The sequence below is a fragment of the Geotrypetes seraphini genome, chromosome 11 (genome assembly GCF_902459505.1).
Source record: "Geotrypetes seraphini chromosome 11, aGeoSer1.1, whole genome shotgun sequence".
NCBI lineage: Eukaryota > Metazoa > Chordata > Amphibia > Gymnophiona > Dermophiidae > Geotrypetes > Geotrypetes seraphini.
The window spans coordinates 108,646,409-108,670,428 of record NC_047094.1 but is presented as its reverse complement, the minus strand read 5'-3'; the positions used below and the strand labels follow the sequence as shown (position 1 = coordinate 108,670,428).

The 24,020-nt window shown below is 42.1% G+C and overlaps 1 protein-coding gene across 4 annotated transcripts in view; it reads right to left on the bottom strand.

Annotated features, from left to right (window-relative positions):
• The window catches only part of RIPOR3 (RIPOR family member 3), a 229,110-nt gene that overhangs the window by 177,615 nt on the left and 27,475 nt on the right, over positions 1 to 24,020 (bottom strand). For 3 of the 4 annotated variants that reach the window (XM_033915148.1, XM_033915152.1, XM_033915151.1), the window contains exon 1: positions 20,315 to 20,454. The exons of the other annotated variant lie outside the window; for it this stretch is intronic. The gene's annotated coding sequence lies outside the window, so the exon portion shown is untranslated. Of the gene's footprint in view, positions 1 to 20,314; positions 20,455 to 24,020 lie in introns of those variants that run through there. 4 annotated transcript variants of the gene reach the window in all.

Here is a 24,020-nt window from a genome sequence, read left to right as displayed (position 1 = left end):
GAGTAAGGACTAACCCTGAGTGATGACTCAAAATGCCCACTGATCTGTTGTGATGAGTCTAGCATTGATGGAAGTAGATTAATCGGTCTCTGAAGGGGAGGTTGGGAGGAAGAAGTAGAGAAATGTTGACAATGCTCTCTAGAAAGAAGTCAAAAGGAGGATTGCTGTTTGGACTGAGAATGAGTTGTTATTTCTATGTCCTTTGTTGCCTTGCAAGGAGTCACTGAGCAGGCGGCCTAGAAGATGATTGATTGTAATGCCATTTGGTTTAATAGTAATATGAACGTCTGGAAGAGGCAGAATATCTTCTAAATAATGAAAAAAATTGAGAGGTTTGTGGTTCAGTTAAAGCGGTCATAGTATCTGTGTGCATTTTGATCTTATCTGCCACCTGCTCGATTTTATCTCCAAACAGATCATTGCCCTTACAAGGAACATTGGAAAGATGTTCTTGAACTGAAGTTTCCAGGTCAGATACTCTAATCCAGGCCATATGGTGCATTGTAATTGCCACTGTAGATGTTTAGAAGAAACATCAAATACATTGAAAGTTCCTCGAGCCACATACCTTCTTATAGTGAACAAGTTCTTAGATAATTGTTGAAATTGTTTCAGTTTGTCTGGAGGAAGGAATTCCTCAAACTCTGAGAGTTGTTTAAATAAGGATTTAAAATAGACATGTATTGATGAGCATAGATGATTGGAAAATGCGTTTGCCAAAAGAGTCCAATATCTTGGTTTCTCTGCCTGGAGGAGCAGAAGTGTAAGATCATGAGCTACATGACAGTCTGAAGGCAGATTCCACCTCTATGAATGATGCTGAAGTTAAAAGATCCTTCAAAGCCTTGACACTTTTGAATTCTATATATTGTGTCTAACTTTTTAGGAGCTACCTGAACTGACAGGAGATTCTCCCGGTTCTTAAGTAAAGCTTCTTTCATGAACCTATACAAAGGTACCTTAATGCATTTGTTTGGTGGTGCCTCAAAGTCAAGGAGTTCAAAAAGTTCAGAGCAAGGTTCCCCCTCTGTTTCTATTTTCAATGAGCAAAGCCTGATCCATTTGCCTCAGAAAGCCAGTAAAAGACATACTCTCTGGCAGAGACTTGTGTCACTGAAGAGGAGAAAGATCAGGAGGTATACCACTGGATTCATCTGCTGAGTATTCTGGTAAATCCTCATCTGAATGGTTGGAGATATCCGAGTCAGATTCCTTGGAGTATTCCCTTCTAGGTGAATCAGAGAGGGTGCATTAAGAAGAGGATCAACTGTGAATTGAGGTGTGTTGAGGTATAGGTTGATGGTCAGAAACAGGAGATAACTCCTCTGCCAATGATGATGCATGCATCGAATGGGTCCTTGCTTACCCCGATGCTCAGTGTTGACCATGGGTATGTGACCTCATTCTTGTTCAACACTTCAATGTATCCTCAGGCTGGGCTGAGGCAGGCGTGGAAGTTAATACCTGTAAATACTGCATCTGCAGGAGCTCTGAAAGCTCTTGCTAAACATAGCACAGATTCCCTGGAGAGACAGTGTCAGTACAAGAGGAGACATCAATTTGGAAGCAGTCTGTTGTAGTGAGTTGCCCTCCCTCTGCCGTCAGCGCTGACATCGGGGAAGACTTCCGGTCGGCTATGTGTGTGCGGCAGGGTAGTTAGGAAAAAGAAGATGAGCCTCACGGCTCGAGTTGTATTGAACCCTGCAGGATCCCTGCGACCCTAAGGGGCATCCCCATGGGATCCCCGTGACCCTAGGGGGCATCTCCATGGGATCCCCATGACCCAAAGGGGGAACCCGCCGGATCCCCGCGGGATTCCCGTCGTCCTCGTTCCCGTGCAGCTCTCTAGTCTGCTGAACTGGATGTCGGGGCTTGGGAGACCCTGATGTCGAGGCACGCCTACGAGGAGATATCAGCTGAATAGAAGGAGAGTGGTCCACAGTACGGCAATGCTAAATATGCATCGTAGAAGTTGACATTTGGGAGGATGCAGTGCCATGCCTAGAAAGGTAAGAATGTTTGTGCTTCTTATATGCCACATCCTTTATGCACAAGGTATAGATAAAGTAGAGGCTTGTCTCTGTAAGAAGTCCAACACTCTAGACATGATGTTGATGCACTCAGTGCCAATGTCACAGGAAGTTAGGTGTCAGGTTCCAAGTCCATGCTTGATTTCAATTCCGACGTAGTACCTGAATGTTTTTCATACTGAAGTTTTTGGGCTTTCAGTGACTTATATATGTGGAGACAGAGGTCACAATGAATGTCCATATGTTCAGAACTCTGACACTGGGCCCATCAATTATGTGGGTCAGAGCCTGAAATGATCCAGTTACATTGAGAATATTTCTTAAAGTCACTTGGTATACCCTCTTTGACATGGAGGGGGAAACGGTCAATTGTTTTTATTGTGTTCCAAATAACTAAGATGCTGAAAATGGTCACCGCTTCCAGGGAAAAAAAAGAGGAAAACAAAAAAAAAGATGAAAAATTGACAAAAATGAACCAGTCAATTAAAATACTGGAATACAATGAAAACAAGAAATTATGAGGAAAAACTCTGAAGAATAAGCAAGAGAAAGCACAAAAAAGGAAGGCAAAAATTTGACACACTGAAGATACAGCTTCTCAGCTCTGTGAAAACAAAGAACTGATAGTCCTTCAAGCCAAAGTCGAGCAGGAAGGCACAGGCATACACGCAGTATGAGAACTGCTCAAAGATTTAAAGTGACAATACACTTGGTAGTGCTTGTACTAGGTTCCATGGATGATGTCACTCACATGTGAGAATAGTATGCCTGCTTGTCCTCGGATAAATTACTTTAAAATATAAACAAATATTTCTATAACTATGGAACACATGTGGAGAATGTAAGAGAAAGGCTACATCTGTATCCTATGCCAGAGTCCCCAGAAAAGTTCTATGGTTACCCTACTTGCAATGGATTTTAACAAAGAATATACTGTTTCATGCTGTTTTGTTGTTTAAATGACTTTTCTTGCTGTACTGTTGTATGTCCATTTGGATTTCTGCTTATAGCTGTGGAGAAATCTGCTGGGATTCAGGTCTGGAGTGCTGCCATTTTATTCACATCTGTATAAGCCTTAAACTTTCAAGTTAAAATTCTGCTGTGTTTCACTTGAACTTTATTAGACTTCATTAACCAGTACAAGAGTTTTTTAACCTCTGTCAGATGCAGAGTAAATAGGCATAGCACCTGTGTTAAAATACTCTTATAAATGCTCAGAATAGATATATTTTGTTGACCTGAAACAACTTTTGGTCTTCCTAAAAGCCAGACTGGGAAATCATTAAGAGCACTCCTAAATCATCTTATGTACTGGAAATGTAAATTTTTCCTTTATAATGATCTGAAGATTCTGCTCTATTTCTGCCCTTTTTTGTACTTTTAATCTTAATTGTTTACACAATTTTATGTTTTCAGACTTTTTTCTTTCGTATAGTAGATGTGAAAAACATACATATATTTTGTTTTATAGTGGATCTTTAGGCCTCCTTTTACAAAACTGCAATAGCAGTTTCTAGCGCAGGGAGCCACGCTGAATGGCCTGTGCTGCTCCCGACGTTCATTGAGTTCCTATGAGCGTCGGGAGCAGTTCGGGCCATTTAGCGTGGCTCCCTGCGCTAGAAACTGCTATCTCAGTTTTGTAAAAGAGGAGGTTAGGTACTAGAATGGTCTGAATTATTTTTTTTAGTGTTTTGTGTTTTTGTCTCATTTTCTTTAAAATCGTGTCCTACATAAGTATTTAAATTCAAAGAAAAAAAGGAAAACTAGGTACAGTGCTTCCTCAAAACATTCATATTTATTAAAAGGATATTACCATCACCTTCTATAAATACATTTTAATATGTATGTAAACTTGTTACTCGTTCAGACCTCTCCTGGGAGGACAGAATATAAAACCAAATAAATAAATAAATATTTTGGTTCATTATCTTTTCTTATTCTCGTGGATTCTATTTTCCCAAACAGCTTGTAATAGCCACATGGAAGTCAATGATCATACTGCACAAGAATGTTGTAGGTCTCTAGGCACTTTGTACCCACAAACGTGCTAGCACATTTTCAAAAGTAAATTTTTTGTGTGTTTTCTGCTGGCTTTATCCTCCCTCACCCCTATGTACCATATGTAAAGGTACTTGCACTTTTACCTTAGAGAGGAAAAGCCTCCAATTTTATGGGGGTAACTATTAAGTTATCAAGGTAAAGTCTTTCAAAAGACAGACACCTTTATCTGAGCTATAATCTTTTTAGGAAGGACAGAAATGGTCGAAAAGGTGGAGGAGCAGCTCTCTATGTAAAGACCACTATCCAAGTGACTGAAATTAGAGAATGACATGGGGAAAAAATTTGTGCCCATCTCTGCCTCATTCCAGCGAGCTCGGTCCCCGTCACCTCCCTGTCCCTGCAAACCATCTGATCCCATCCATACAAGCCTCGAATAGTTTTATACTGAACTTATTTTATTAAAGTATAAAAAGAAACAATATTCTGTATAATTGTCATTTTATAAATCAAAGCTCATTTTGAACTGCAAAATCCTGAGGAAATGGTACAGTTTAGGGCAGTGGTTCCCAACCCTGTCCTGGAGGACCACCAGGCCAATTGGGTTTTCAGGCTAGCCCTAATGAATATGCATGGAGCAGATTTGCATGCCTCCCACTTCGATTATATGCAAATCTCTCTCATGCATATTCATTAGGGTTAGCCTGAAAACCCGATTGGCCTGGTGGTCCTCCAGGACAGGGTTGGGAACCACTGGTTTAGGGGATGAAGAACTTTTGCGCACGAAAGAACGGGATGGGTGTGATAGGAGGCCAAACAGGTTGACAAGGAGATGGTGAAAGCTAGAAGGATGCTTAGGTGGGGGAATGGAAAAAAGACACGTTCCATAAAAATGTTTCAGGTACTAATGCTTAATTAAATCCTCATCCTCATAGATATGACTTCCAAACCTATTGCCCTCCCAAACTAAGCAGAGAAACCACATCTACTAGACAAGGTTGGAGGGAAAAAGAAAAGGATAAGAGGGGATTAAGAAGAGAAAGAAGGGAAAAAAGCAAAAGAGGAGTGAGATTCAAATGCTCTGTTTCACAATTTTGTGGTCAATAGATTTGGCTATATCATGATGTAACAAAATTAACCCAAGAAAGGCGTAAGTTATTTCTTGTAATGAGAGATAAGACAAAGAAATCGGGTGCTATCTTTATGTTAACCTACCCCTGCAAGTATGTTCTTAAATATGGGTTTGAAATATATTTTTTATGCGCCCAATCAGCTAAGATCATTTTTAGACCTCAAGGGGTCTATCAGAAATGGAGTGTCTGACTCAAATAATTAGTAATTGGGGGTTTGACATATTAAGCCTTATCCTAAATAGTTTCCTGTAACTTTTCTCTCGGTAATTTTGATTCCTCCTTTATTTCTGTTTGTGGTCTAAAAAAGAGCTATTTCCTTAAGATTGCTTTTACTTCTTAGTTTGTACTTAGATTTATTTCCATGTCAGATTATGGATCTGTATTTCCTTAAACAAATTGTTATACTTGTGAAAAAGTTATGATGAATAAAAATAAAAAAAGAGGAGTGAGACAAGAGGAAAATAGGGAAAGCAGAGGGAAGAGAATCTAAGTGGAGAGAAGACCATACAAACACATACTTCCCACTCCCCCATGGGGTATACAAGGGTGGCTTGAAAAGTTTGGCAAAAAAGTTAAACAAAGTAGTCTCCATCGAGGGCTATACACAGAGTCCAGCGAGTTTCCATTTTTTCATAAGCTATTTTTCCTACTATACAAAAAAATTCTGGAAACTCGCTAGACTCAGCGTATAGTCCTTTATGGATACTACATAGTTTAAAATGCATTTTTACCATACCTTTCAAACCAGCTTCATGTAATAAGGAAATGGGGGGAAGATTATCTATCACATCTCTCAGAACCCTCCTATGTCCATCTCTATCCGTTCATAACATTTTAAATTAGTAAAAGGGCTGACTAACATGGTCCCCAATCCTTTCCTTCTGCCCCTTCTCGAAGGTAGAGCCCTGACTTCATCTGGCCTTCTTGGTAATTTGAAATCCTCCATGGCCCTTCATCTGAAAAATTTGGAGACCTCCTATTTAAACTAACTTTTCAAAAAACATTTTAAAGTTATTTCTGAAAGGAATGCCTTGTAAGTGGAAAATAATAAATCAACTAGTCAAATGCAGAGCTTTTTAATTTTAAAAAATGGTTTAGATTCACATCAAGATTTAATAAAGGTTTCTCTGAAATGAATAAATCATGCTATAATTGAGTGTTTAAAAAAAAAAATTTCCATTGCTGAATAGGCAATCTGAAAATGTTAACAGATGTACAGAAAGAAAAGTATAAGAGGTTTTCTCCAGCATACACATAAGGATGCATGAATGTGGGAAACATGAGTAAGACTATTAAATAGCCTAAAGGCAAATTTCTAAAAAAAAAAAAAAGGCGGTAAATAAATCCTAATAAATAAATAATAAAAAGTCTGAAGATTATGTATTTTACCACTTACAAGAATTCTATTTTTTGTTCCTTATTCTTTTGATGTTTCTCTGGCATCACATTTGGGGGTTCTTTTATTAAACTGCAGTAAGCTAAATCCTAGGTATTCCAAGATTTAGCCTACTTTCACATCACAGGTTTTAGAACTCTTTATTTGACTTTATATCCAAGATGGACATTAGGATATAGACTTTGTTTTTAGTTTTTATTTTTGTGCAATAAAGTAACTGATTGGTTGAATATCCGACATCTCATTTGCCTCTTTCCATTGTACGGATGGGCTAGTGAACCATAGAGGCCACAGTGAACCAGGCCACTCTAACCACTACATTTATGGTAGAGTATGAGCCCACTAAAACCCTACTCTACTACCATGTAGGTGCCACCTGCTGCCATGAGGGCTACTGGAGTGGTAACAGGTAGGTCTAGTAGATTTGGGGGGAGTTTTAGAGGGCTTACCATAAATTATAAGGGGTATATGGTGAGATGTACTTCTAGCAGTCTTTATGTGAAGTTTCTTAGCAATGCCCTCTAAGGTGTCCCACTGCTCTGTTGGCATGTCTGTGTGGCCAGTCCATCACAATGATGGTAACTCCCGCATCCAAATGGTCTGGATTTGGACATTTTCAGCATGCACATTTCTTTGGTTGAAAATGGGGTATAAAGTTAAGTGTCCTAAGGGTTCATCTAGACGTCCCAGTAGGCGATTTTCAAAAATATATATATATTTGGATGTCTAGCAGTTCGGCTTTCGAAAATAGACGTTTCTGTGCTTTCAACTTAGCCATCCTTTTTGAAAATGGCCCTTCACGTATTCTTTCTCCCAAACTTGGAATAATCACAACTGTTTTGTGCTTACAGATTGAAGATAAATATAGGCAAAACTAAGGGCCTCTTCTATCAAACTGCGTTAGCAGTTTGTAGTGCAGAGAGCCGCGCTTAATAGCCCACACTTCTCCCGATGCTCATAGAGTTCCTATGAGCGTCGGGAGCAGTGTAGGCCATTCAGCGCAGTTTGATAGAAGAGGCCCTAAGTATCTTTGGTTAGACCCACAGGATCAGGCTAGATTGGATCTTTTATCACACTTTGGCCAATGCAAACTAGAGTTCTGGGCATTCAATTAGATAATTTATTGAGCTTGGAGCATCAAGTTAATCTAGTTAGTAAAAAAATCATTTTTTCTTTTAAGGAAATTACGAGTAATTTGGAAATATTTTGATGTCAGTTTTTTCACTTGTGGTTCAATCACTTATTGTTTCCCAGATAGACTATTGTAATATTGCTTATTTATGATGTGCTAAATTATTGTTGAAAAGATTACAATCTGTGCAGAATACTGCGGTGAGGGTAATTTTTTCCATTTCTAAATATAGGATTACACCATATTTCATTAAATTACATTAGTTGCCAGTAAATGCAAGGATTTAGTTTAAATTTTATAAATAATATGGCACCTGGCAGGTCTCTTGGCAGCGCATCAGGTAGAAGATGCACTCAGCAGCACAGCAGATAGGTAAAGGCTTCTTGATATATCTTTGCTGAAGACACCCAAAGTAGATGTAATTTCCTGCTGATTGTTAATATAAAAGACACAAGCGTAGAGGCAGTAATAGTCAATAGATTCTGAGAGTGGTTTTTTGAAGATTGAAGAATGTTGAAAACACCAGATAATAAATAGAATATTTTATATATGTAAAATTTTTAGAAACGGGACATCCTCAGTGTGAGAGGTCAGCGAAGGGAGGAGAACCTCCAGCGCTTAGAACAGCAAGGCAAAGGCTAAGCAAACCCCTGCCAGCACACCATCATCGGATATCTCATGTGTGCCCAACAAGGATTGTGATAAACAGTGTAATAAATAATTATAATATTCACACCTGTGAAATCAAATCAGAAAACCACTCTGAGAACCTCCCAGCCAACTCCCAAAATAAACTCAAACTTAGCTTGGATTAGGTGGAAACGATATCCTTGAATTTAGCAGGAAAGTCCAGGGAGGTTGAACAGAGCGCAAATGGAAAATCCAGAATTATTCTCTTAATTGGATACGAGACATCTTATCCCCTCTAAAAACCCCAGGAAGTTGTTCCAGGACAAAACACGTTAGTTCATAAAATTCATGGCCCTTGTCCAGACAGTGGGGGACTAGAGGAGCAGAGAGAGAGAGAGAGAGAGAGAGATGTTGTTGAGTCTGCTTTTATGCTCGGATAATCTGGTCTTAATTTTCCTGCTGGTGCGACCCACTTATATATAAGATTACATGGGCAGGTAATGATGTAGACGACCCACTGGGAGTCGCACGTAGTTAATATAAACATGGTGTCTCTGAGGGCAAGTGCTGAGGGAGATGCCAAGGGGGGCAGCAGTTTTGATTTGAGGCATGTAAAGGCCTCTATGCTTCAGCCCAATCCACTACAGTGGAGTTTGTATCAATTAGTGTTTGCACTTTCTTGAGAACTTGCTGTGAGATAGCGCAGTTGTTTGAATGATTTTATCTTTTCTATTAAAATATGGAGTTCTTTTCCTTCTTTTAATGATTGTAAACTGCCTAAATCTGATAAAGTGTGGCAGTATATCAAATTTTCAATAAACAAATATAAACTTAATTTGGTCTATCTTACTAGGGCTTGAATCCTTGTTAGTCACAAGGATGGACAGTGTCCTGAGGCTAGTTGCTCATTTATATTTGAAGGTGACCTTTGTTAAGAAGTCAAGTGCTGAGCAAGGGGCCAAGCTTAACACCACAGAACATTTGATTTTAGTTTGCAGTAATATGACTTGACTCTAATTAAGGGCCTTATTATCCAAAGAAAGCTGGGGATACTGGAAAATTATACCAAACATTTTAATCTTAGTTTTTTAAATTTTCTTGAGTCAGCACTGATAGAGGAGATTCTGTAATGTTTTACAAAGACCATCTAAGGATACCTAGTTTCTCATTTTCCCCTCTCTCTAGGGCTTTTCACATTCCTCTAGAACTGCCAAGTCTGGCCCTGAAGGGAGGAGCTGGGGGAAATCTTAGAGCAGTGGCCTTCACTAATTTTTAAGCGAGGACTGTTTTGGGTCCAAAAGGGCTGACGGAGAGCCGACAAACATCTTCCTAGTTGAGCCCATGACACCAACAACACTTCACGACATTCATTCCTAACAGAACACCTGACCTTGCTCTCGTACAAACCCTATGCAAATACAGGACCACAAACTAAAAGTCCTAATATACCTGTTTTTACATGGCCTAAGTCACAATGTACAAGTTCCGACTAGGCAGTCTCATTAAACTTTCGGTTATACTTGCAGTACGATTAAGTCTAGGTCGGCCCACGTCCCACTCAAATCCCGCCCTCACCACTCCTCCTAAAATGCCCCTTTCAGCTCTGGGCGTACAGCAGCACTGAAAAGGCCTAAGCTGTTTTTAGATACGTCTAAAACTCCTTTCGATTATCGGCACTTGGACGACTTGTCTTTTAGATCATTCAAGTGCCAATGTAGGCGGGATTTTAGACGTATTTCCATTTGAATTATGAGCCCCATAGTCTTTTTCTTATTAAAGTTGACATGTTGCATTTTTTTGTGGCGTTCAGAAGACATATTTGTGAAGCATAGTAGGTAGAAGCAATAACCCCCCAGATTCTGTAACTGGCACCCAAGTCAGTGGCCACCTTAAAAGCAGTCACCAATTGCTTGTCAGTCACTTAAGGGTGCTGGTTACAGAAGCACGCCTATTCAGCTAAGATAGGTAGCTTAAATGTAGGCCCGGAAAACCCAGGTCTACATTTCAGCTGTCTTTCTTTGCCACAAGCTTATCACAGAAGGGGAATTCCACCTCCCTCCCCCCCCCCCCCCACCACACACACACACAAATCAGCTGAGCCAGCAGGGATCCCTGAAGCCATGATGAGTCCTGCTGGCTCAGCTGATCGGAGGGGGAGGGAATTCCTCTGCCATGATCAGCTGAGCCAGCTGCCGCGGACAGAGGACCCCCCCAACCAGCAAGAGGGATGACCACTTACTCCTGCCCCACAGCGGAAGGGATGCCCACTCCCTTCCTGCTGCCGCTGTCGCCTACCTTCCCACCAACCAAGCTGCCTCTCCAACTGTCTCCAACACCCACCCTCCCACCAACCAAGCTGCCCCTCCAACTGTCACCGTCGCCCACCCTCCTACCAACCAAGTTGCCCTCCCATAGCAGGAAGGATGCCCACTTCCTCCAGCAGTCTCCACCCTCCTGCTGCCATCGCCCCCTCCCCCCCGACAACCCTCCTGCCTCCCTGTGTACTTGTGTAAGGAAGGCTGGCTGGAATGATGCCTACTCCCTCCAACTGGCAGGCCCACCTCTTGAAAATGGTGGGCCTTCCACTTCTTGGTGTATTCTGGGATGCACCAGGGAGGGCCTAAGGCCTCTCCCATAGGTATGGAGGGTGGGGTGCTGTCAGAGTGGTGGGCAACAGGAGGGAGTGGGTATCCCTCCTGCTGCAGGAGTGGGGAAGCTTGGTTGGTGGGAGAGTGGGTGATGGCTGCAATGGCTGGGAGGGAGTGGGCATAAACTCATTTGTGAAATATTCTTTTTTTTACATTTTTAATGTTCAAATGTTGTTTGATAGATAGTTTGGCAGCAGCAAAGGAGATGTGAAATGGTGAAAATCTGTGTGACATTTTTACTGCATTTTTGTTATGTAGGTATTTTGTAATCCACCTAGATTGTAGATGAACTAGGAAATAAATAGAAACAGAGAACTGAGGTGGCTCCATGCAATTATCAGTGCAGTAACAACTATACATATGAAGTTGAATCAAGTTGTTCTTTTATTAAAGTGCACTAAACAGCTAGTGCGTGAATTAGCATGCTCTTAGCACAGAAATGTGCCAACTATCACTACACTAGCATGACAGCATATGCTAATTTATGTTTAAATGATTTTTATTATTCCAGCAGTAAGAAGCAAATACAAACAGTAGTACCATTCAGGAAATAACATTTTCAACAATATAATCAGTTCCCCTCCCCTCCCCTCCCCAAGAATCCATGGTCAGTCCAACAGCTGAGAGTGGGAATAAAATCTTAAAGATTCAAAAGTCTACTGCGAGCACGCAGTGTGAGGTTCTGCCAGAAGTGCTCCCACACCTGACAAAATTTGCGACCCGGGCCAAGAGTCAAATCTCCCACCATGCGTCTCTTCAGTGTTGCGTGCACTATCATTAGGGATCTCCATTGTGCATATGACGGGGGATCACGGGAGAGCCAGTTGGTGAGGATGGCTTTTTTTCCAATCAAAAGGGCTCTGGAGATAAATGCTGACATTCCCTTGGGTTTGGGCGAGGCTATATTATATAATCCAAATAACGCCCTCGGTTGCGGAAGCCATCGCCTTCCCCAAAGCGATGTGGTATATAGGCCAAGATGTCTCTAAAACTGTTGGATTGCGGTGTGACTCAAAGATGCGTGAGCCTGATTGCATTTCGGGCAAGAATGCGACGCAGTAATCCCCATCCGGGCTGCACGTTCCAGTGGAATGTAAAGTCTAAGAACAATTTTCAATTGCATTTCCCAGTGAGTAATATTGGTTGACACCTTCTGAATGTTCTTCAGGACCCGTTGTAACTGTTGAGCAGTCAACTGGCAATGCAAGTCCTCAGCCCACACTGTCGCTAATATATCCAGATTCGTACTTGGTTGGCAATCCCGGATCCCCACAATATGAAATCGTAGAGGAATCCTCTGTTCGGCTCAAAGGCTGAAGAGTTCCGAAAGCGCCTCCCTGCAGACTTCAGTAAGGGCAGCCACTGGGAGGGACTGAACATAGTGACGGATCTGGTAATAGGCGAAGAGATCATTAGCTTGTAGGTCAAAAGTCCGTTGCAGCTCAGCAAATGTGACCAGGCTCCCCTCCTCCGAAAACAGGTGAAAAATATATTGAAGACCTTGTGCTTGCCACCTAAGAAAGGTGGCATTTTGCATGCCCCGCTGGAAAGCTCCATTGCCCTGTATAGGCAAATATAAAGACACCCTAGAAGACAATTTGGCTGTTTTACAGACCCATCTCCATGTCCTTCTGGCCGGCGTAAAAATGGGGTAGTGAGACACCAAAGGACGCATCCTCGGAGAAAATAGCTCACATGGAATGGAGACAGCAAAGATAACTCCAGTGGTGTAGCAGAAAAATCAGATGTTCCTCTAAACCAATCATTAATATGTCTCATCTGACAAGCCATAGCATACCAACGTACATTTAATAAACCATAGCCCCCCCTATCCCTGGGCAGACACATCCGTAGCAAGGGCATACGTGGTCGCTTACCACCCCATAGAAAACGCTGTAGCTCTTTCGTTAAACGAATGTTATGGGCATGGGACAGCAGCAGAGATAAAACCTGAAAGCAATATAACCATTTGGGAAAGAGCACCATATTAAAAAGGGCTACCCGACCCGCCACCGATAAGGGAAAAGTGGACCAATTCTGTAGATGTTGTGAGGTGTCTTGAAGCAATGGGGTGATATTGCTGGTGTACAGGATCATAAGGTCTCGGGGGATCTGTACCCCCAAATAGCGAATTGAAGTCTGAGCCCACATAAATGGGAAGTGACCGCTCCATGTCTGTTGTAGTGTCATGGGGCTAGCTAGGGCCATAGATTTCTGGTAGTTCAACGTAAATCCCGAATAAAATTTGAATTCATCAAGCGCTTGCAATAAATATCGAACAGAGTGAGCGGGGTCAGTTAGCAAAAATAATAGGTCATCTGCAAAGGCCAACACTTTGAGTGAATGAATCCCGATGTCCACACCCACTATGTCGGGGTCCTGAGACACTGTGCGAAGAAAGGGTTCGAGGTACAATAGAAATAAGAGGGGTGACAGGGGACAGCCCTGTCGAGTTCCCCTCTCAATAGGTATTGGGTCAGTAATAATGTCATTGACAAGTAGTCATGCTGTTGGAGTGGAATATAAAGTGCGTAATGCCGAGGCGAACCAGCCAGATATCCCCATACAATTTAACACTTCAAAGAGGTACGTCCAATTGACCTGGTCAAACGCCTGTGCCGCATCCAAACTGAGTAGAAGCATAGGAGTGTGATAGAGTTGCGTGTGCGCTAAGGCTATCAATGCTTTACGTACGTTGTGTACTGCTTGTCTACCCTGTACAAAGCCGACTTGTGTGGATGCAATCACATCGGAGAGAAGGGTCGCTAATCTATCAGCTAAGATTTTGGACAGAATTTTGATGTCTACATTCAGCAAAGAAATTGGGCGATAGGACTCGGGAGCAGAACTATCTTTGCCAGGCTTCAATATCAATGTGATTAAAGCCTCATTCGCTTCTCCAGGGAAATGTTCATCCTGGATTACCTGGGAGTAATAGTCCCTCAAAAAAGGACTAAGCTGCCCTGAGAGCAGTTTATAAAATTCTGCCGTAAAGCCATCCGGCCCTGGAGCCGAAAAATTTCATTGATTGTGGATAGCTTTATGTAGTTCTTTAGGGGTGATGGGTGCATTAAGAAACCTAACATCCGAGTCAGAGAGCGGCTGTAAACCGGAATCTGTGAAATAGTCCTTAATAAGGGGTTCAGCTCTCGAGTCCGGGCGCCCATATATCTTCCCGAAGTGGGACTGAAAAAGTTGTGCAATGTGTTCAGTAGTGTGGTGAAATTGGCCCGTACTATCCCTCAATCCCAGAACATCATATGCTAATTTATATGCTAACATTAAAGCATGTAAAGGAATGGTCACTACAATTTGTAGTGAGCACTAATGCTAACTGAAAATACACCACACATGGTAAAGAAATTTTCTGTGTAGTAATGTATGGGAACACACTGAGAGCATCCGAACAATTAGCACATAAGTTTCCACTTGCCACTCATTAATTTTGTATCTAATTGCAAAACTTTACCACACATTAGTAAAAGAACCCATAAAAATTCTACAACATAGGAAAGCGGCATAATACAAAAACCCGTCTAAGTCCGTTTTGGGCCTAGGGTCTGTAATTTGTGTCTGCAGTGGTTATCTGGTCACTTTGGATACCTTCTGGGCACTTAGACCTGTTTTTAAATTGCCTAAGTCACAACGTATAAGTTCCATCTAGGCAGTCTCGTCAAACTTTCGATTTTCACTGCAGGACGGCTAAGTTTGGTCAGCCCACATCCGGTCCACCTCCCACCCTAACCACTCCTTGAAAAATGCCCCTTTTTTGCTCTGGGTGCACAGCGGCAGTCAAAAGGCCTAAGCTGCTTCTATATACGTCTAAAACCTGTTTCAATTATTGGCATTTGGATAACCTGTCTTTTAGGTCATCCAAGTGCCGATTTAGGCAGGTTTTTAGACATATTTTCATTTCGATTATGAACCTCAGAGAGCCCTGCATGGGAAAGCATCCCCTATCAGATGACATCATGCACTTCTGAGGGCCTGATAGGCTGCTTATCCTAAGAGACAACCCTATTCAATTCCCCAAGTGATACAATGCTATGTTCAACTGTACCTATTATTGCATTTATATTATTTTTTTATTAATTACAGATGGTATTTTCTTCCCAGTTTAACAATTTCATGTCCTTAATAGATCCTGGATGGCAGAGTGTTTGTAAATGGGCCAAGCGGTCATTTATTTATTTAGATTTATATCCCGTCCTCCCCAAAGAGCTTGGAATGGGTTATAGTTTACATTCATAGTGTTACAATATAGGGTTTACATATAGTGTGTTGCAATATAACTTGCTGGTGAAGGGTTGAGAGAGTGACTACTCAAAAAGGTAGGTTTTTACAGCTTTCCTAAAGTTAAAAAGTTCTTTACAGGCTCTGATATGAGGAGGTAAGCTGTTCCAGAGGTTTGGTAAGAAATGGGAATAAGATCATTTCTAGGCTGTCTGAAGTTGGAGGCAGTGTCCTGAGGGTGTATTTATTTATTTATTTAGTTAGTTAATTAGTTTTATATCCCATTCTGCCCGAGACCAGAATGGGTTATAGGTTAGCATACATAAAATGTAGTCATGACAGGTTAACATACATAGAATACAGGCAAGACAGTTATGACACTATTCCTAAGCCAGTCACCCTGCAACCTAAATCCATGCCCTCTAGTTCTACTATATCACCTGCGCGTCTCTGGAAAAGGTTTGATTGTTGATTAATATCTTTCAAATGGAAGATTAGTTTCTTATACCAATAATCTTCTTTCTGTTAAATGTATGTACACTTCCCCCTCCCGATTCGCAGTTTTAGGACTCTTAATTTCGATTATTCGTGATTTCCTAAAACTGGAATCACCCTCATCTCCCGGACCTCCATGGACCTTACCTGGTAGTCTAGCGGTCTTTCGGGGTAGGAGCGATCTTCCTACATTCCTGCCCTGTGCAGATCACTCATTTAAAATGGCTGCCGTGAGTTCCCATCATAGTCGCGAGAGACTACAGGAACTCACAGCAGCCATTTTGGATGAGTGATCTGCACTAGAGAATGACACGGTGACAAAATTCATCACCGTTCCCATCTCCACGGATAACCGCGGGAAATAATTCCATGCCATTTTCTAGTGTCTATTTCAACCTCGGTCCTTCTACACCAGCATTCTTCAAAGCAAAGCTTGTGGGTCAGTGGTTGTGCCCAATTATACTCTGATTCTTCCCTCTCTCCTTAAAGAATGACATGAAGATGGTTTCCTGAGGTTATCCGAGGGGACGGGAACGGTGATGAATTTTGTCACTGCGTCATTCTCTAATCTGCACGAGGCAGGAGCGTAGGAACATTTCTCCTGACCCAAAAGACCACTAGACCACCAGGTAAGGTCCAGGATGCCAGGGAGAAGGTGGGAGGGAGGCAGGGGAAGGTCAGAGTCGGCCCAAAAGTTATTCACAAATTTTCAATATTCGCAGACCGGCTCTGCCCCTAACCCCCACGAATATTTTTGCTGATTGCTTGAGAGTTCTGGTTGCTTGAGTTCCAGTTAACAGAGAGTCTACTGAACCCAGATATGTCACCATTAGCCAATAGCACATTGCTAAAATTTCACTAGTACACAGTTATACTACTAATATAGTCCATTCTCATTATTAGCACTTTCCCAATTTTGCTTATCCGTGGTTGCATGCATTGTGACTGCTATTCACCATATGCAATGCATGTTTGCATATTCATGGACCTCCAAACTTACAAAAAAAAGCTTTGTTTACTTTCACTTCACGGTTTTGGTGTATGCTTCCAGAAATGGCCACCAAGTGTCAAGAGAATGAGTTATAAGCATCTGCAGGTAGAACTCCAAAGAAAAGGAAGCAAGACACATGTGAGTGACAAAATATGTGTTTTAGACAGGCTTTGTTTTGGCAAGTCTATTTCTTTTGTTAGCTATGAGTTCAATGTGAATGAATCCACAATCCAAGACATCTGGCAAAAAGAAGAAGATATCCGTCAGTCTGTTAGCAAAGCTGCACTGGAAAGTTCCAAAACATCTGTGGTTCGTGATCAGTCAATGGAAAAAATGGAAAAGCGGCTAAATTTGTAGATAATGCAAATGGTGAAAGAGGAAAAAAAAAAAGCACAGTGGACAGCATTGTTGTCAGGATGAGACATTTACAAACATGTCACCCAGGCCTTCACCTCTCCACTCCCAGATGTTATGGTCATCCAGGCACTGTTCTTATACCTCTGTTCTTCACAAGACCTTCCTGGTCTCTCAGGCCTACAAAGATCATTCCAGCCATTATTAGTCCCTCTGGTTGCCACCGGTCACTCACTCTGGGCTCTACTTGTCCCTCTGGTTGCTGGCCTCTTGGCTCCAGCCAGTCCCTCAGATTCCTCCGCTAGTCACCACCGGTCTCTCAAACCAGTTCACCAGTCTTTCACACCAGTCTCTCCATCAGTCACTGTTAACCTGAACTTCCCCAGTACATTGAACTTTCCACAGACCCTCTGGTCACTCCCTGAGGACTCCCCCGGTCCTTCAGGCACCCCACTGAGGACTCTCCCTGGTCCCCCAAGCACTCTCTCTCTCTCTCTCTCTCTGAGCACTCTCCAAGTCACTCAGATGCCCTCTTACTGGCACTCTCCTGGTCATCAAGATTGAGGGCTCTCCAGTCCCTCCAAGCTCTACTAGGTAGGCTCTTGCTCTGGGCTACTACTGGTCTCTTTGGTTGCTGACCTCTCAGGTCCCCTTTCTCTGAGGACTCTCCAGGTCCCTCAAACACTCTCTCTAGGCCCTTTACTGGTCATCAAGCTTGAGGGCTCTCCAGTCCCTTCAAGCTCTTTGAGGTAGAGCAGTGTTAGGGTCGCAGTCTCTCTCTTTCTCTCTGCTACACCATGTCCCCTGTCAGCATCTCTACTGCACTGAACCCCCTATCAGCACCAGCCAGTACTGATCTTACCGGGAATTAGGTCAAAGCCAGCATTCCTCCTCCCTGCTCCTAAAGGCACTCTTGGTTTTCTCTGCTCGCTGCTTGGGACCTGTCCTTTTCAGCACCACTTTTCCCTCAGTGTGAGCAGACAGCTCCCAGCAGCCCTTGCAGGATGGTATGCAGATTAGTTCTTTCTTCCAACTGCTCAGGCTCTCTCCACTGGCCTGGGAGACGAACTTCTCCCTATCACAGTGTTAACCATCTATATTCTAAGGTTATCAATCTTGACAAAACAGGCCAAGAAAAGACCATCTTCACCTTATGTTTCAGGGGAAGAGTCGCAAAATTTAATGTGCCTTTAACGTGGATGCTAAACCTGCTCCAGCCGGTTTAGCAGGGCAATATTTTACCGGCCGATTATCAAAACAGCTCACTGTGTTTTTTTCAGAGTTTCCTAGCTGTCACTGACTCTGCCATGCAAATGTAGTATAACAAGGTCATTAATATTAAAATGAGCACTCCAGGAAATTCTCTATCATCGCCAGGTGATTCCCTAACCTCGTTGTAGTACATTTGTGGGCAAATTTTTCCAGCAGGGTCTGAGCTGTCATAGCCTTACTTTCCAATCAGTGCCTGAGTGCTGATTGGCTCAGGTACTGACAGGAAAATAAGGCTTCACAGCTCAGATCTCCCCCCCCCGCCCCCCCAAAATAGAAACCTCAAATTGAGGATCTGCAGGAGGGATGTCCACTCCCTCCAGCAACCGCTGTCAAACAACTCCCCAACATCCCCCCCAGCAGTGGGAGGGATGCCAACTCCCTCCCACTGCCACCGTCATGCCATTGATGACCCCCCTCCCCCCACTACCTTCTTCACAAAGGTCGGCCAGAGGGATGCTTATTCCCTCCGGCCGGCAGGCCAGCCTCTTCAAAATGGTGGGCCTTCTCCTTCCCAGTGCATCCTGGAGGGGCCATCCCATATGAGGGGCGTTAAGCACCTGGGCCAATCAGAGCCTTAGACACCTTCCCAGTACATCCCAGTACGCACCAGGAAGGGGGAAGGTCTGCCATTTTGAAGAGGCGCATCTGCCAGACAGAGGAAGTAGGCATCCCTCCGGCCAGCTTTCGTGAAGAAGGTAGAGGGGTGGGGGAATCATCAGGGGCATGACGGTGGTGGCGGGAATGAGTGGGCATCCCTTCCACTGCTGGCACCGTGGACCGGCAGCAAGAACACTGTCTTCTGTCCGATGGACGTGCTGGCCCTGTGGACCCGCGGTTGAAGAATACTGTCTTACCAGACAGCTGATGGGGGACTGAGGGGTGAGGGTGGGAAGTGGTCCTGAGCCCAAAGTACCAAAGCTGGTGGGGATCCTAAAGCCCTGCCAGCTGAAGACCTCTTCCTCCAGTCCAGCAGCCAGAGCTCTCCTACTCTGCAGCTCAGGGACACTGCTGCTAATTACAGAGCTTGGAGATTTCTGGAAGCCAGACTGGAGAAGGTGGTCTTGAACCCTGCAGGGCTTTGAGAGCTCCACCTGCAACAGCAAAGGGGGCTGCTAATTTTTGGTGGACCTGGGCCCAGGACCCCTGTATATTCAATAATGAAAGAAGTGTATATCTGTTTTTATTTTTCCATTGTTGTGATACTTGCCGAGTATAATTTCTTGGGGTTCCCAGATCAATTTCTATTTCTGATCCCTTTTCTGTATTTGGTAAAAGTATGTCTGAATTTTGTTTTGAAGAAGTCATTTAAATGTGTGGAAGTAATAGCAGGTGGGGAGACTGGGGGGTGCAGGGAGGAAAAAGGATTGGGGGCCCCCCTCCTTAATTTAATGGGCCCCATGTCTAAAACTGACCCTGCCTGAGGTTGTGAGTTCAATTACAACTGCAGCTCCTTGTGACTCTGGGCAAATCGCTTAACAGTTCATTGCCCCAGGTACAAAATAAGTACCTGTCTAAAATATGTAAACTGCTTTGATTGTAACCACACATAACGGCGGTATATCAAGTTTCATCACCTTTACCCTTTCTACTGTTCCCCAGAGTTAACTGATATGAGACTTCTGTTCAACTCAACTGCAAAATATTTCACTTATCAAAATAATACATGTAAAAACCTCCTAAAACAGAAAGCTGCAATTAACTCCATTCCAATATTATTCATGCATCACATTTTGAAGACATTATTTAGACTTAAATACAACATTTGGCTACACTGAAACATTTTTATTTCTAAAACTTAAACCGTAAATGATTTCTTTGGTTTACAGTTCATCTAAATTATATATGGAGAAGGTTCTCATCAAAATATGGGCGAATAGCTTCATATGTAAAGCTGTGTAAACATACATACAAAAAGGTGCTGAGATAATTTTTTAGAAGATCCAGGACAGAAACATACAATAACAGAGAAAAGTATGCAGGATACAGTTTGAATTTTACTTACCCGTGAACGTGCTACCCCTTTCCTGGTTCAAGCCTTCTCCCTTTCCAGCTCAGTTTACAACTGACCTCCTCCAAAGTTGTGTTTATTTCTAACCCTCCAAGCAGCAAAAACATGCAGAGTCCTGATAGGAGCCTTATCGTACCAAGAAAGCTTTTTTGAGGTCAGAGAGAAAACCCAATTCTAAGAAAATGGGGATGGAAGAGAGGCCGAGTTTGAAAGCCTTAAAAAAAACTCTGTTGTGCTATTATTTTAGTACAATCAGTCAAGTGAGATCGGCATTTGCTAAATCTTCCAGTAAGATTTTTAACAGTGTGCTCGTCAAGATGTCCCCTTATTCTGGCAAGGGGACTGAGAAAAATAAAACTAATTGAAAGGACATGCGGAGTTTGTGGTCATGTCTTGAACCCTCTGCTATTAATCTAAAAGCAACTGATTCCTGCTTGCTTCGGAGGGGGATCTTGCATTCTCTGTTTACTTGACTTTACACGATGCTTTTTGTGTGCTAATCATAAACAGACCACTACAAACCCCACCTCTACCCCTCTCGTCGTCACTGGAATTTATTCTGCAGCATTTACAGTACCATATATTGAAGCTTATGAACATTTCCATGCTATTCACTGTGGTTTACAACCTAATTATTCATTTTTTCCTCTTTTGGCCACATGTACATTGTCCATCACACTTTTTTAAAAGCATTTTTCCTTTTTCAGCTTGCATCAGATATAGTATTTGTTCATATTTCTTTCTGTACTAAGATGAGTCACTGAGTTAGAGAAATAAAAACTAATACAATAGCAAAATAAAAATTCAGAAAATAAAGACGCCTTTTTCTGTGAACAACATAAAAGGAACAATATAAACTTTGTTTTTGATTCTCATCTGGCATTTCTTAATATTGGAAAAACATCACAAAAAGTATTAATATGAAAATGGGCAAAATTTCAGTTAAATTCCTTTTGACCAATCACAGGGGACTGACTACCAATCATCAAATTAGACTTCTGTACTACTACAGTGTGGGTTTTTGTGTGTGTTAGTCTTTTTTTATGCTAACTGCGCATGAACTGGATTAAGAATGCAAATTAGATATCCATGGGAAATGTAACTATTAAAAAATATAGCTTAAGTAATAAAGAATCTCTAGAGCAAATGCTGTCCAGAAATTACTTATGAAAATTGCATAATTAAAACTGTGTATACTGAAATTATGTGGGATGGTGTTTTGCTGATCAACAACTATGTATATTATTACTAAGTGAACTGTATGACGAGAGAAGTAAAGAATAGATGGCAAACATGCCAGTAATGTAACTGATCAACAACCTTGACCTATGCATGCATGCCAGAACACCATCTGTGTTATATTAAAGGAGACTTAATATCACTGCCTTAAATCGAAGATTCAGTACTTATCTGTAGCAGGTATTCTCAGAGGACAGCAGGCATACAGATGATGTCATCCATGGAATCCAGTACAGACACTACCAAATGCACTGTCACTTTAAATCTTTAGGCAGCGGCCATATCGTGCATGTGCCAGTGTCTTTCTGGCCATGGTTGGCTTGCGGGACCATCAACTAGGGGAGATGGATGGGTTATAAGACTATATGCCTGCTGTCCTTGGAGAACACCTGCTACAAGTATCTTTGTTCTCTTGTGGGACAAGCAGGCATATTATTCTCACATATGGGACTCCCAAGCTACTAGGATCATGGCTCTGGATGAAGATAATGGATATATAAAAAGGATCCTGGTGAAACAGAAGAAACCTGGAGAGAAAGTTGGCACTCAGGAAATAAGCAGTTTAGCAAAACTGCTTACCAGTAGTGGGAAGTAAAGGTATGGATTCTGGACCAAGTAGTTGCTTTGCAGATGTACTCAATAGATTCAGAGCAAAACTCAGATACTGTGGGTTGTTACACAGTCTAGCCTGAGTATATGTGAAAGAGATACAGGGGCTCATTTTCAAAAAACTTAAGACACACAAAACACCATAGTAACCTATGGAACCTTTTGTGTCTAAGTGCTTTGATAATATGCCTCACAGTCCACTAGCCAAGTGGAGATGGTTCTCTCGGTAACAGGAACTCTGTTAGGGTCAAAAGCCACAAAAAACTGTGAGAATCCTCTATGAGGTTTAGTCCGATCCAGGTGGTATACCAGAGCATGCTTGCAGTCCAAGGTACGAAGATCTACCTCTCCAGGATGTGTATGTGGTTTTGGAAAGGAAACAGGCAGAACTATAGATTGGGTTGAGGTGGAATTCTGAGACGATTTAGGTAGGAATTTTAGATGAGTTTGAAGCAATTCTTTGTCATGGTAGAATCTTGTGTAAGGAGGATCCAATACAAGAGCTTGAACTTCACTTACTTAGCAATACAGAAGTGAGGGCTACAAAGAAAATGACTTTCAAAGTGAGAAGTTTGAGCAAACAAGATGAAAGTGGCTCAAAGGGAGATTTCATGAGAACAGATAGTACAATGTTAAGATCCCAAGCAACAGGTAAGGGCTTCATAGGTGGTTTCCTTGACAGATCCTTGGCGTTCCAGGCATGCAAATGGAACAAATGTCTATCCACTCTCATCTCTAATTCTCCCTCCTACCAAACTTTCAGGAAGTCAATCAAAACTTATCTCTTTGACAAATATCTCTGACTCCCGCCCTCCTTGTAACTCTACTTTTAACTATGCCTTGTACCTCCCACCTTCCTGCACCTCCCACCTACCTGCCTCCTCCCTACCTGCACCTCCTACCTACCTGCACCCGACTTCCTAAGCCACGCCGATTGACTTGTTTATAACCTCTCTATCTCCTTCTTGCCTGCTCCCGACTTGCTAAGTTATATTGATTGATTGACTTATTTGTAAATTTCGCTGTAGATGTACAGTTTCTTGTCATGTAAACCGCTCTGAACTATTCTGGTACTGCGGTATACAAAAATAAAGTTATTATTATATGGAAGTAGGCCTTTTATGAAACAGGCTACCAAAGGGTGAGCAGAGAAAGGTTTGTTGTCCAAGGGAGAGTGAAATGCACTGAAAGCACCGAGATGCACTCGAACCAAATTGTTTTTTAGACCAAAGATAGAAAGGCGGAAAAGATAGTCCAGTATGGATCGCAGTGAACAAGTGACAGGTTCTGAGAAAGCACAATTACATACCATAACAGGTGTTATCCGGGGACAGAAGGCAGATATTCTCACATGTGGGTGACATCATCCAAGGAGCCCAGTACAGACATCAAAAAATCTGAAACTTTACCAGGAACTGTTTATATCAAATCCACACCCTTAGTTATGGATACTAAAATAAAATTATTAGGAGTAACCATCGATAGAAATCTTACCTTTCATGACCACATAAGCTCAGTAATAAAAACTTGTTTCTTTAAATTACGCATCATCCGTTCACTCAGTTCTATTCTAAATACTGATTCAATTAACATCTTAATTCATTCCCTAGTCATTTCACACTTAGATTACTGTAATTCTTTGTTAAATGGACTACCTCAAAAAGAACTTCGACGGTTGCAACTTATACAAAATACTGCAATTAAACTAGTCTACAAAATAGGTAAATTCGAACATGTCACCCCTCTTCTTAAAGAGGCTCATTGGCTCCCAGTCACGCACCGTATAATCTACAAAATCATACTGCTCACCTTCAAAATCAAACAATCTCACTTACCTTTATTCCTCGATAAA